This window comes from Protopterus annectens, chromosome 10.part0 (assembly GCF_019279795.1).
Source record: "Protopterus annectens isolate FY-2018-M chromosome 10.part0, PAN1.0, whole genome shotgun sequence".
NCBI lineage: Eukaryota > Metazoa > Chordata > Ceratodontiformes > Protopteridae > Protopterus > Protopterus annectens.
The window spans coordinates 422,730,059-422,743,306 of NC_056744.1; positions in this window are offsets into that span (position 1 = coordinate 422,730,059).

Genomic DNA, 13,248 nt, shown 5'->3' on the forward strand with positions numbered 1-13,248 from the left:
CAGGTCTGTGGCATACCTGTCATTTTATAACAATACCTTCAGTACAACATAATACAACATAAGGTCCACAAAAGTATGTTGCATATACATGACACATGCCAGTGTATAGTATATGTTGGTGACTACTACAAGTGGCATGCAAAACAAAACTGCATTACACAAGTATGTGTCAAGTAATATGGTCACCCTGTGCATCAGTCACATAGCTTAATTTTCCCTACATTGAGGGGAAGGATAACAAGGATGTGGCACAGGTGTCCCCCCTTACACAAGGTGATGTGTGGGGGTGCTGGAGGCCTAGGATGGCCCAAACGATTAACAGCATGTGTGTGAGGCAGAAAGGGGACCAGGTTAGATGGGGCATGGAGAGGTGCTGTATGTGTCTGTAGGTGACCTGCATGTGACAGTGGTGTGTGTGTGTGTGTGTGTGTGTGTGTGTGTGTGTGTGTGTGTGTGTGTGTGTGTGTGTGTGTGTGTGTGTGTGTGGGAGTGTGCACAGTCAAGCCAGTGCTAGCAATACACATGTGTATGTTGGACAGCTGTGGACCGTACATGGTAGAGTTGACAGTTGATTGCCACCACCCCTGAACATGGGAACTGGCTCTGTCAGGAGTTGCGCTGGCACCACCATGCCCAAGATCAGACGTGGTGCTAGTATCTGATGGTGACTATCTGTTGGGACCATGTCCCCAATGAGATCACTCAGGACAACATGCCCATGGCCTGCCATGTCATGGTGGGGACAGCACTCTCCACTTTGTAGCACTGGCTGCACTGCCACTACAGGAGCATAACTGTGCATGGCCATGTGGACTCTCAGAAGATGGTGTTGCTGACATACGTCCATGGATCTAGTGCCCAACTCTAAACACACATTCTAGCACAGACAATGTGTGGCCCAAGAAAGACACTGTCTCAGCCCACCATCTGTTTACTGCATTAGTAAATAGCTCCAGGGTGTCCCCAATGCAGTGGAGGCAGTCACAGATGTCAGACTGTGCTGCATCCATAACCCTAAGCATATGTCTGGTGTTCCATTCAGAATGTGCCTGTGCCTCCATGACAGCCCAAAACATGCACTGAGTGGCCCATGATGTGATACCCACAAAAGGTGGTGGACGGACAGCAGTCCTCCTATGAGCAACCCTGTCAATCCGCTTGTGTGGAACCTCGCCAGGTATCTAGCTATGTTCAGTGTCTACACTTACTTATGCCATGGTTGTCACACTGGCCTGTTCAATGTCTCCATCCTCTGACTATCCCATATATGAGGCCTCAGGGGACTTGGTATGTGTGGGCATATCAATTGTGTGCAGTGACAGTGGGGGAAGAAGAAGGTTGTCAACCTCTAGGACAGATTCAGCCCCCAACAACCCCACCTGTGCCTCACTGTGGCCACCATCATCATCAGAGTCCAAAGAGACACTGACATCAGGTGCTGTGGAGGAGAGTTCCCAACCCCCCCCCCCCGGTTATCTGTGGAAGGCAAGACAAAAGCAGTACATTACTACCTGCACTTGTATGTATGGAAAATCCACAAAGAGTCATAATAATTAGGATCCACAGCTGTATTACCACTCTCACATCCTCCAATCTCCACTTTTATGCACAACAGACTTCCTCACAACAACATACGTGTTCAACTTAAGGCCTTTATAACAAGCACGTCAGGTAAATCATGTGACACTTGGCCAGTATACTGTACCTTTTAGGTATGCAATATGACACTATACCTGATAACACAGCACATAAAACCCAGTGCACCTATATTAACAAATATATACAAATATATACAAATACAAGTTTCAGTGCCTAAGGTATGTACCATCAAACCTTTGGTATGTACAAGGCATGTTGGATTAATTGCCTCATGTACACCAGGAGGCTTATTTGCTTTGAAGTATAACTGCAAAAGTGTTTCTGCTCATTCAATTACACTCCTGTGATTACCCACTCTATGAAACTTACGGAACTGTTCCAGTCTGGAACATACAAACAGTCTACTCTGGTTATACACAACATTACCTGTCCATAGGATATTATACTTGTCCTCACCCTTAATAGCATATAAATGTCCCATAACAAAACAGTATCAAGCTTACCAGAAGCAGGAGCATGGCCTGGGACAAATTCTGACGGACCTGTAAAAAGGTGAGGATGAGGTAATTTCAGTACCACCACATGCTGCAGCACAACAAGGCAATATATGTGTATATCTCACATGTACAGTAGCTACTGTGTTACTTGATGTATTGCTGACATTCTCAGTATGAGTGTACAACTCAGCTTAAACCCCCCATCACATAGACCTGACACCCACGTAAAGGTATGTATAGCCTGACAGAATGACTGTTACAGTATTACAATGGTGATCACAGTAAGCTTACCTGCATGCTCCTCTGCTGTGGACACTGAGGCATCCACATCCATGATGTATGGGGTGATGGATGCCTGGAAGATGTCGTGTGTCCCTAGGTTTGCCAGGAAATTCACACTGGCCATGAGTGGTTGTTCCATTGCAGGCCCTCCACCAGTGACAGCAAGATCCCTGGCTACATCAGCTGCCCTTCATCATACAGCATTCACCATGTCCATAGCACAGTGTCGAACCAACTCATATGTCCTGTCTTGATGGCCAGTCTCATTCAAATCCAGGACAAGGTCTGTCCACAATGCATCCTGGTCTTCCCTGTTATGCCTCCCCCTGGATAGGAGGATGTGATGATGTTGCTGTAGTCCTTGAAGTATAAGTTCATTCTCTGCATCTGAGAAGGGGGCATGCTTTCTGTGATACATTAGTCCTGGAACACACCAAAAGGGAAACACATTACAGGATCAAATACATGGATGCCCACTATGTACAGATACAGCAAGAACAAAATAGCCAGCACTATTCAATGTTTGCTCATACATGCATACCCCACAGTATGACAACATACTATATGTGTGGATACAACTGAGATAGTAATATTAGTGAGGTAGTTCCCTGTCTACCATGAGAGATTCTGCGTATGATCATACTCACAATACTCTGGTCCACTGTGGTGTGTCCCCTAAGTCCAGCCGCCCACTAATATGTCATAAGACCAGTGCCAGACAAATAGCAGTGTGCTATTTCAACCACTATATTGGGACGTCCAATAACAGCAGTGTGCCACAATGACAAAAGGCAACGCAACCCTGATATATTGTACTTTCTCTGTATGTGTAAGACAGCAGGGTTTCAATGACATGTCATTACCACAGGTCTACAACAGGCTTAATGCTGTATTCCCTATTCCCTATATGTCTATTCACCCATCTGCATCCTGTTGTACACAAAATCAATAACATATTGATGGAGTGCAGTACTCCTCTGTTGAAATGTGCTACTAGTAATTGTTTCGCAAAGGTGGGCTATGTGTGATGAAAGTCTCGTACAGAATGTTTGCCCATAGCCAGCTGCTTTCATTTTAACATTCAGGTAATTCCCTCTAAAACAATCTGTGACTCTGATATGCTAATTGCAACCAAAACAGCTGAGTTGTTGTATCATTAGCCAATAACATGCGACCAATGTGCAGTATATAAGGCCTTCATGTACAAAAGGGCCTCTTTCTTAGCTGTTGAGATGGACATTACTGGGGTGAGGAGACTACATTGTTACAAAGGGTAGGTCTGTAGCAGAAGCCTTTATATAGAGCTATGTGTACCACAGGCTGCAGCTGCTGCTGCAGGTAATAGACATAGGCAGGGAGTGTGAACACTTTGGATGAAAATAAGCTGTAGGTGTGTCTGTGTCAGCTGTGTCAGCCATGTTGTAGAGGCAGAGCCAGGGTGAGGGTACCCTTTACACTTCAATTATGGCATGTGTTTTAGATACATATGTTAGGCAACTGTCGATAACAGAGTACTAAGCGACATATAATAATGCTTTAGAGATATGTGAAGTGTGTCCCTGCCCGCAGGCCTGCGACTTCCAGCACTGAAAAACAGTTATTTAATTTGCAATGCTTTGTATGGATAATGAGTGCATGAGTCATTCATTAATTGCTGTCTTTATAATAATGCAACTGAAATGCAAAACAACCCTGGACTTGAACCCAGGACTGTGTCTGGCAAAATGCACTCCATAGAAGGCATTTAACAGACTGAGATACTGACTCATTGTTGCAGTAGGTGCATTTCCAAGATACATGTGCACACATACAGGCTGTGACAAACAGTTTTTACAACCATCAGTATGTGCATGGCTTTATATGGATGTATTTCTGCACCAGAGTCCCAGCTGAATATGTATTTTGCCATGAATACCTTAGCAGGTGACTTTCTACATGTTGCTGATAAAAGGCCACATTTACCTGCTATCACAGAACTCAGTTACATCTGTTATCATGTCTTTGACTGTCTGGTGGTGTACTATTGCACCAGATCCAAGGTACGCTCCCATTTTTCCATTACTGTTTTATTCAAGTTTGTGCAGTGAGTCGCAGCTCACAGCTCTGCTCAAACACACCTAATGACTCTAATTGGCAATTACTATGTTTTGTTTAAACTGCCTGTTTTAATTAAGAGTTGTGTGGCATGGCAGATTAATGCAGTGTATTGCAGGTGTGATGGGCTCAGGTTTGAAGGACAGGAGAGATGATTATTTTGTACGTGTTTTACACTGTTAGAAACACATATAGTAAGTATAGCTCTATTTAGCTGAGGTTAGCGAAGCTGCACAGCACATCATGCAGCTCCTCAGTAAAAAAAAATATAAAAAAAAGAGGAGATCAGAAAGTGGTGAAATAGGCGGCAAGCAGAGTGATAGACATAGTGAAAGGCAGGGACGGACTGCAGGAAAGGTGTAGGAAAGAACCATTGTTATCCATTTCATGTACAGCAACAACTGTGCACTTTGACAAACTTGTAGATGAATTTGGATTCTCAGACCCCAGAGAGAGGGGTGAGGACAAAATAACTGCATTGTCAATCCAATTGGACCAAATTACATGTGTCCAGTGGACATATGTGTGAAGTAAAGCGCTATGTATGGGCCACTTTTTTTTATAAGGTGAGAGTGGATTGTTGGGAAAGGGACATAGGTACATGTGGGGGAGGTAAGTTGTGTAGGTGAGGATGCATTTGTAAACAGACAAGACAGTCAAGACATCAGACAGGGGTGGTGTGTGACATATGAGGAGGTAAACACCTTGGATAGGGAGGGTGTTGTGAAATCCGAGTCCCACATGCCTCCAGATGGCAGCAGTGTGACTCCCCACTCATGGAACTGTTGACACTGCTCCATCAATGGCCTGTGGGTGGCTGTGCTGGAAGCTGGGCACCAGGATGTGGCTGCACCACCAGGGTGGCCAGCATGCCCTCAATCCAGAGCAGGTGGCAATCATAGCAGTGGTGGACTGTCCTGCACACCAGGACTGGCAGTTCTACATTGGTGACATCACCCCCTCCACCACTGCTCCCAGAGGAGCTGGGCGCCTTTCCCTGGGTAGGTACTACCTGATGCTGCAGGTACTACAGGGGCCGCAGAGGGGGCACCACCAGTCTGGGTCCCAGATGTGCTGGGACCCAGTGCCACGGCCGGTTGAGGCAAGGTAAGGGGATTAGCTAGAACCAGCCTACCTTGATGTGCTGTGGGATATGAGGCTTAGCAATACGTCATAGCTAGTCATAAGCAATCCAATGTTAGTATGAACAGAATCGAACATCATGTATATTTATCCAAATACATATTAATGTATAACATGTGCAACACAACATTAATTAACATAACAGTTAGTATGATTGCCTTCCTCTTTAGTATAGTGGTGAGTATCCACGCCTGTCATGTAGGAGACCTGTGTTTGATTCCTGATGGAGAACATGTGGTATTCATTTTTGGGCAGATCAGTGCTGCAGCGGTTAATGTTGTTGCCTCACAGCAGGAGGTTCGCTGGTTCGATTCATGGTTGAGGTGCCTTCTGGTGGAGTTTGTATGTTCTCCTTACATTTGTGTGGGTTTCCTCTGGGTAGTCCGGTTTCCTCCCACATTCTAAAACATGCATCTGAAGCATTTCTCCCCAGGCTTCCATTGAAAATAGGCTATGTCCTAGTTGGACTTTTCTGGGCAACAAATGTTAAAATAAAAAATAAAATAAAAATGGTAGCAGCATGCCAGTAAAAGGTAAACCATAAGGCCAACAAAACAGTTAGTTTAATAAATATGTTAATATTGCATCATAATAAAGCATAACAATAATCAACCACATTTTCCAAAATATACTTATTTTAACAAAGTATGTTATAATTAAATCATAATAAAACATATCAATAATGAAACACATTTTTCCCAAATATAGTTAGTGTAACAAATTATGTTAATATTAAATCATAATAAATGAATAACAGTAATAACTAAATGAAGATAAGGGGTGGTGAGAGAGAGAAAAATTCCATTACTGACATTGCAGCCTATATTTCTCAATACACTGAAACATATACCATACAGGTATGTAGTGTCAGGTTTGAGTGCAGTGACAACAATTCTCCTATAACTTATGTAGCACATCCATACCTCTCAAGCTGTTAGCATGGGTCAGTTTGGACCTAGCAGTAACAAATGCAGTTACACCACTACACAGAACAGTTTCAGATAATGTGGACTTACATAACTACCGAGATGTTCTTAAACATATTTGGTAATACATTGCATTCCAGGTATTAATTTATCTGCTAATCATGTGACAGATGGATTAGGCAGTTTTAATTACATTATGAGAAATCATGGCACTTGAGAGGAATGTTTGTGTGCAGTAAGTAAACTAGACAGGTGTCATGCCTTAGTTGGCAGGCATGGGAGTAGACCCTAATAGCTGTGACTGCAGGGGACATCTGCAAATAGTGTAATAGTTGACTGCAGCAACTTAGTATAGAAATGCAAGGGATACAGCCATACTGGGACTACACAACTTTATTTATGACTCAACAAATGCTGATGAACACATTCATGGTAATAAAGTTAACATTCTGTGAAATCTAAACACACTATCTGCTCATAATATTGGTCACCTCACCCATATATTTGTTGTGTTCCTGGTGAGAGAGAAAATGTGAACATTACGTAACTGATACTGAACATTTATTGTCATATACCACTGGATTCAAACCCAAGACTGTGTGTGGCAAAACGTACTGCATACAAAGCATTTAACAGACTGAGACACCACGTCACTGCTGGCTGTTATGTCACTGATACTTGCTTGGAGATCACCTGGAACTATAATATGAATTAAGCAATGCAAGTTACAGGACATTCCTCTGGCATTATAGTACTATTAAACTGTCACAGTAGACTGCAGTGATAGTAGAACACACATTCATGAAATACAACCATACTGCATATATAAAAAAGCTGTATTTAAAATCAACAGTGCTAGTGAACACATTTTCTTGTTAGTGTTTTGCAATATCTATGACATCCGCATACAATATCTGCCCATGGACTGGGCTACCACACCCATATACCTTTATTACCTGTTGTCTGAGGAAGAGAGAGCATTATGTGACCAATATTGGCCTGGAGATCGCCTTGGACACTACTATGGGTAGAGCAATACAGTTTGCAGACCATTAGATTTGATGTCTATAGCTATTACAGTGTGACACTTGACTGCAACAACCTTGCCATAGACAATCAATGCATACATCTCTACTGCAATGGTTTTCACAAAACACAATCCTGCTGAACAACATTTTGTATACTGTTATTGGTATTGCTAATGCTTTATTGTTATACAGTTCTTATTGTTCATTTATTGCACTACAGCTGTACAGCACTAATTACCCATTTACTGCACTATAGTTCTACATGTCCATTTATTGTAGTACAAGTTTTCTTTTCTATACTTTATTGCAGTAAATGCTTTACCCTTTCTTGCTTATTTCACTACAGTTGGCATACTAAATCCGTACTTACCATGCTCATGGCACAACCAGGCCAGGCATCCGGTATGGGACTCGACATTATGAGCCCTCTCAGCTGCAGCTGTTGGGAGAGAAGCACATCATTATGCATACCTATTTTGAAGACCTTCAGCTTGCATATTGGTTAAACAGAGAAAGACATACTTACATATTTGTGGGACATTGCCAGCTCTGGCTTCTTGGATCCAGGTGTCCAAGGTTCTCCTCTTTCTCCTTTTCAGGTCATCATAACATCATAATGATGATGCACTGCTCACCTGTGCGGGAGATAACAATAACACTGTTGTGTTCCCTGGCCAAACAGTCCCAGGCCTCCACCTTGCACTCTGAGCCTTGGAATCCACCCTGCATCACATGGGGTTCATGTTTTTTAATAAGGATACCGACCATGACCCTATACTCCTGAATGCCCCACTGCTGTACCCGAAAGTGCACACCTTCACCAACACTGCCAGCCATACCAACAGCTGAACGAACTCCAATGACTGTTGCAGAATTCCCACCTATTGGGCTTAATATAGGCTGTTTTCCTGCCCTTACACATCATTCAGCAACATTCAAAACAGTGCCTTGTCATTTAGCAGCATGCAAACCAGCTAAGCAAAGCCAAGCAGTGCCAAAACTCACAGAACCGTGGTTTTAGCAAGGCTTAGCACCGCACAAACATTGGTATCTGTTAGCATGTTTATGTACTGCTTAACATGACTGAGCAGTGCCAAAACTCACAATACTGTAATACAATTCATACAGTCATTTACAGACATATGCTGCCTGTTATGGACTTAAACCCAGGACCTACTGCACATAATACTGTAACTCTACCTATGCAACTAGTTGGATGCCATAAAAACTACTATACCTTCACATGTACTACTAGACTACCTGTTAGCATTGCTGAGCACCATGCCATGCCATGTAAACATGCTTAAGCACACCTATAAATAAATAATTACATCCAGTTTCTATTTTTAGATGTCTGGCAGGTGTCTGCCATGTATGTATGAGCTCTGCCTGGCTGTGCTGTGCTCCATGTCACGCCGCACAAATGTCAACTAAAAAAAAAAGATAAAAAAAGTTATATGTTTAATTATGATAATTAATTACATCCAGTTTCTATTTTAGATGTTCTATCAGGTGTCAGCTGTCTATATGTGAGCACAACTTGGCATTGCTGTGCTCCACACCTCGCTGCGCAAACATGCAGTAAAGAAAATAATAAAAAATATTTTAAAAAAATAACACATCATACAAAAGATTTATACAGTTGACACACTTCACAACATTACAACATTGGCGGAGACCCTCATACTCATCTGCAGCCATAGGTAGCAGCTACACCTCTCCCTGCAATGATTCAATATCTATGTTCTTCAGCAGCACGCCATTGTTAATATGCATAGCACGCTGCCAAGGGGGGAACCATGGCTGTGTACATGGATACATTCCATGTAGGCTCTACACTGTGCCTACATAGATTTTATTAAATCCTGGAAATAGTTTATGTTAATCAGTTCTGCTGTTTATATACTTATACTAGCAAACATTGTTTGATAAATATGAAAACGTATTTGTACTCTGACAGTGGTATTCACACTAGTGAGGTTCACATTTTCTTAGTGGTTATTCACAGAGAGCTTTGCTATGAATATATGCAAATACATTAATCACAGGTTATTCACACTACATACATAAATATGAAAGCTTCTGTTAAAAATGCCCACTTTCAGGAATTGTGTAAACTTACTAAATTTAATCATTATTTATCTGCAATGTACTACATGAAAATATAAGTGCTCATATAATTTCATGACTATTTGGGTATTATGGATAAACAAGGCTATGTGAAACTGTTGCCACTGCCTTTAATAACTTTTTCACTGAAACTATTCAGTCTTTAGCTAACCAACGTACTCCCACCAACTCTAACTCTACCACTAACACACTCACTTCTCATCCCCCCTTTAACTTCCAACTTGTCTCTACCACTTTTATCCGATCCCTTATCAAAAAACTAAAACCAACCACCCTTTCTGCTGACCTTCTTGCAGAGTGCCTACAAAAAGTTGCCGACGCCATAGCATTCCCCATCTCTGTCCTAATCAATAGAACATGAACTGATGGAACTATCCCTTCAATCTGGAAAATATCCCATGTTATCCCATTCCACAAAGGTGGAAGTTCAGCAGAACTGTCCAACTACAGACCCATTGCCATTCTCTCACCACTAGCCAAATTAATGGAGAACTGCATTCATAAGCAGCTTAAGAATGATCTCATTCAGAATGGTCTGCTTGCCAACTCTCAGCATGGCTTTAGGCCACATCACAGCATCACCTCTGCCCTCCTTTCATTTACAAATACCGTATTCCAAAATAGAACAACAGCAGGCCATCTTCAGCCCAATTTCTAGACCTGTCGAAGGCCTTTGATATGGTCAACCACAAGCTACACATCCATTCCCTGAAATTCATTTCCCTAGATAACCATGCTATTCAGTGGTTCCTATCCTATCTGAATGGCAGACAACAGGCTGTATTATGGCAGGGTAAACTCTCCACCCTGCTACCTCTCACCCTTGGTGTCCCTCAGGGCTCTATTCTAGGTCCTCCACTCTTTTCTATCTTCATCAACAATCTTCATACTTCCATCCCTGATGCAACCTGCATTCAATATGCAGATGATTCTACCCTGATCTATACGGCCTCCTCCCCTTTAGAACTGCAAACCGTAACACAAAACACATTTAACACAGTTGAAAATTAGCTCTCTAATCATCGTCTGATGTTAAACCCAACAAAACTAAACTGCTCCTCTTTACCCCCATCAGTAGATCCACCCTATTTTCCTTCTCCATAACATCCAACAACAGTACCTCTATCTCTCCAGATGACCATACTAAGCTTTTAGGAGTAATAGTGGACAATAATCTCAAGTTTGATCTGCATATCAATAAAACTATAAAAAACATTAATAAGAAGCTTTGCCCATTATATAGAAGCAAACCTTTTCTAACTCTATTAGCTAGGACTACAATTGTTTGTTCACACCTACTCTCTACCCTTCTATATGCCTCGTCCATACTCTCCAATTTGAGCAAAACTGAACTTAGTAAGATCTCTCACTGTTACAACCATATTGCCAGATTTGCCATAGGCTCAACATATAGGACACATCACTGCCAATATAGGACACATCACTGCCAAAACCTCAGTCTTCTTGGGAGGCTAGAACTGCCTAGCCTACTTCTGTTCAATCAGGTTACAGCAGCACACAAAATGATGTACCACCCTGAAAATACTCCAGCACTCAGAAATATCATAAAGCCATGCAGTAATTCAAGGCAACTATGATCATCCAATACATTGTTGGTCCAAACCCACAAAGCTATTAACTCAGCCAGCGACTCCCTGTTTGCCAACGTTGTTGGCAAAACTTGGAATTCACTGCCATCTAACCTTTCCCTCAAACCTTCTTTAAGTCTCTTCAAAAAAGGCCTCAAACAGTATTTAAAGAGCACTGGCTTTGTCCCTGTACTAACCCTGATTAATCACTACTTATTCAATGCCTTATTTAAATTAATATTGTACGCAGCTCTTGCTCATAATTGCTTGCTGCAACCTGTTGTTTTTGTATACTATTACACACTGTGTATATTGTGAGTACCTACTAGAGGGCTTTGTAAATATGTTTGACTCATATCTGTTATGTTCTATCTGTGTTATCTGGAGCTTTTCTCCCGGGGCCTCCACTGAAAATGGACATCTATCCAGTCGGACTATCCCTCTCAACAAATGTAAAATAAAATAAAATAAATAAATAAATGTGCAAGCACATTAAAAATGTCTAAGGTAAGCAGCATGAAGTGCAGTTATCATTATTAAGTTTTAAACAATTTAAAAGAGGTCTATACCTTTTCTATAGGGGAATCCTTATGTGGACCCCACACTGGTTTCTTAATAGAGTGGAAAGGGGAATCTAGGAAAGTCTTAAAAGGGGAGTCATAACAAAGAGGGAAACTACTGAATCCATCTGTAATATTATGTATTTCTTGTTTACTGCAATTTGAACTACAGGGATTGTGCTGAAGGAGGTGGGAGAGGAGGGAGTACTATATTTTTGGTACGGGATAGAGCCCCTTATTTTTCAAATTTTTTATCCAAGAGGTAAGTTTAGGTAGAAAGTAGGTTAGAGGGTGTAGGAGAGAATATTACAGAAGGAGGAAGGTGAAGAGGAGTTTGTCACTGGAAGACACCTGCTCCACAGGACCTTAAATATGTTCACTGTCTGATGATGTTGCAGTGAAAGACCACAATAGTGAGGGGGAGTAGGACTCAGATAGCATGAGAGTTGGCACCAACTGGGGCAGTGAATCTTGAACCCACTGTACAGCAACCTAGACTGGATGAAATGCCTCTCCAATATCTGCTCTACCATATCCTCAGTCAAGTCCTGAAACTCATGGTCTGTGTGGCTTAACAGGCTGTGCTCTGATAGGGTGTCTACAAAACCAGTGCCATTGCCCTAGCCCTGTGAGGATGTCCCTGGACAGGTAGTGGGCGAATGCACCTGGACTTGGGAGGAATGTGAATGGGCTGCTCTTAGGGTTTCTGGACATGTAGGAAAATGAATATAAATGGGAGAGAAAGGAAAAAAGACACAGTGATAAATAATTAAAATTCAAAAAAAAAAAAAAGAGAGAGAGCGGCTAGACAGACAAGCAAAAAATGGAGAAATAAATTAGCTCATAATGTAATATGACAGCGCAATCTTTATTAAAAGTGATTTCTTATTCTTATTAAATCTTTATTCAGAAAAAAATATAAATTCTGGGAAATAGTACTGGAAACCTGTGCAGTCAGTATAATGATAATAAGTGGTGGCAATTTTTACATTTGTAATCCACCGATTCATAGGTTTATAGGTGTTTAGTAGGCGAATGACCACAAGGGCCTTTTTAAGCCTAGTATCAAATATGTCTGGCAAGTTCAGATACCTTTGGTAAGTGTAAGCAGGGCTTGGAAGATGAAACATTTATAATAAGGGACCTAGGAGATGAACCATTTACAGGCTGCCTGTGTCCATTTAGAGACATAGGCACCAAACCAAGGATACTAAGGAAATATGTTGATATAGCATAAAAAATAAAAACATATTTGAAATTACCTGCATATTTTTTTCTCACAAGTATGCATTTGTATTTATACATAAACCCATGTCTACACATAAACATGACATATTTGTATACAAATGCATTTCTATTTAAATATATATTTATGCCTACTCATACTTTTGGATTAGATA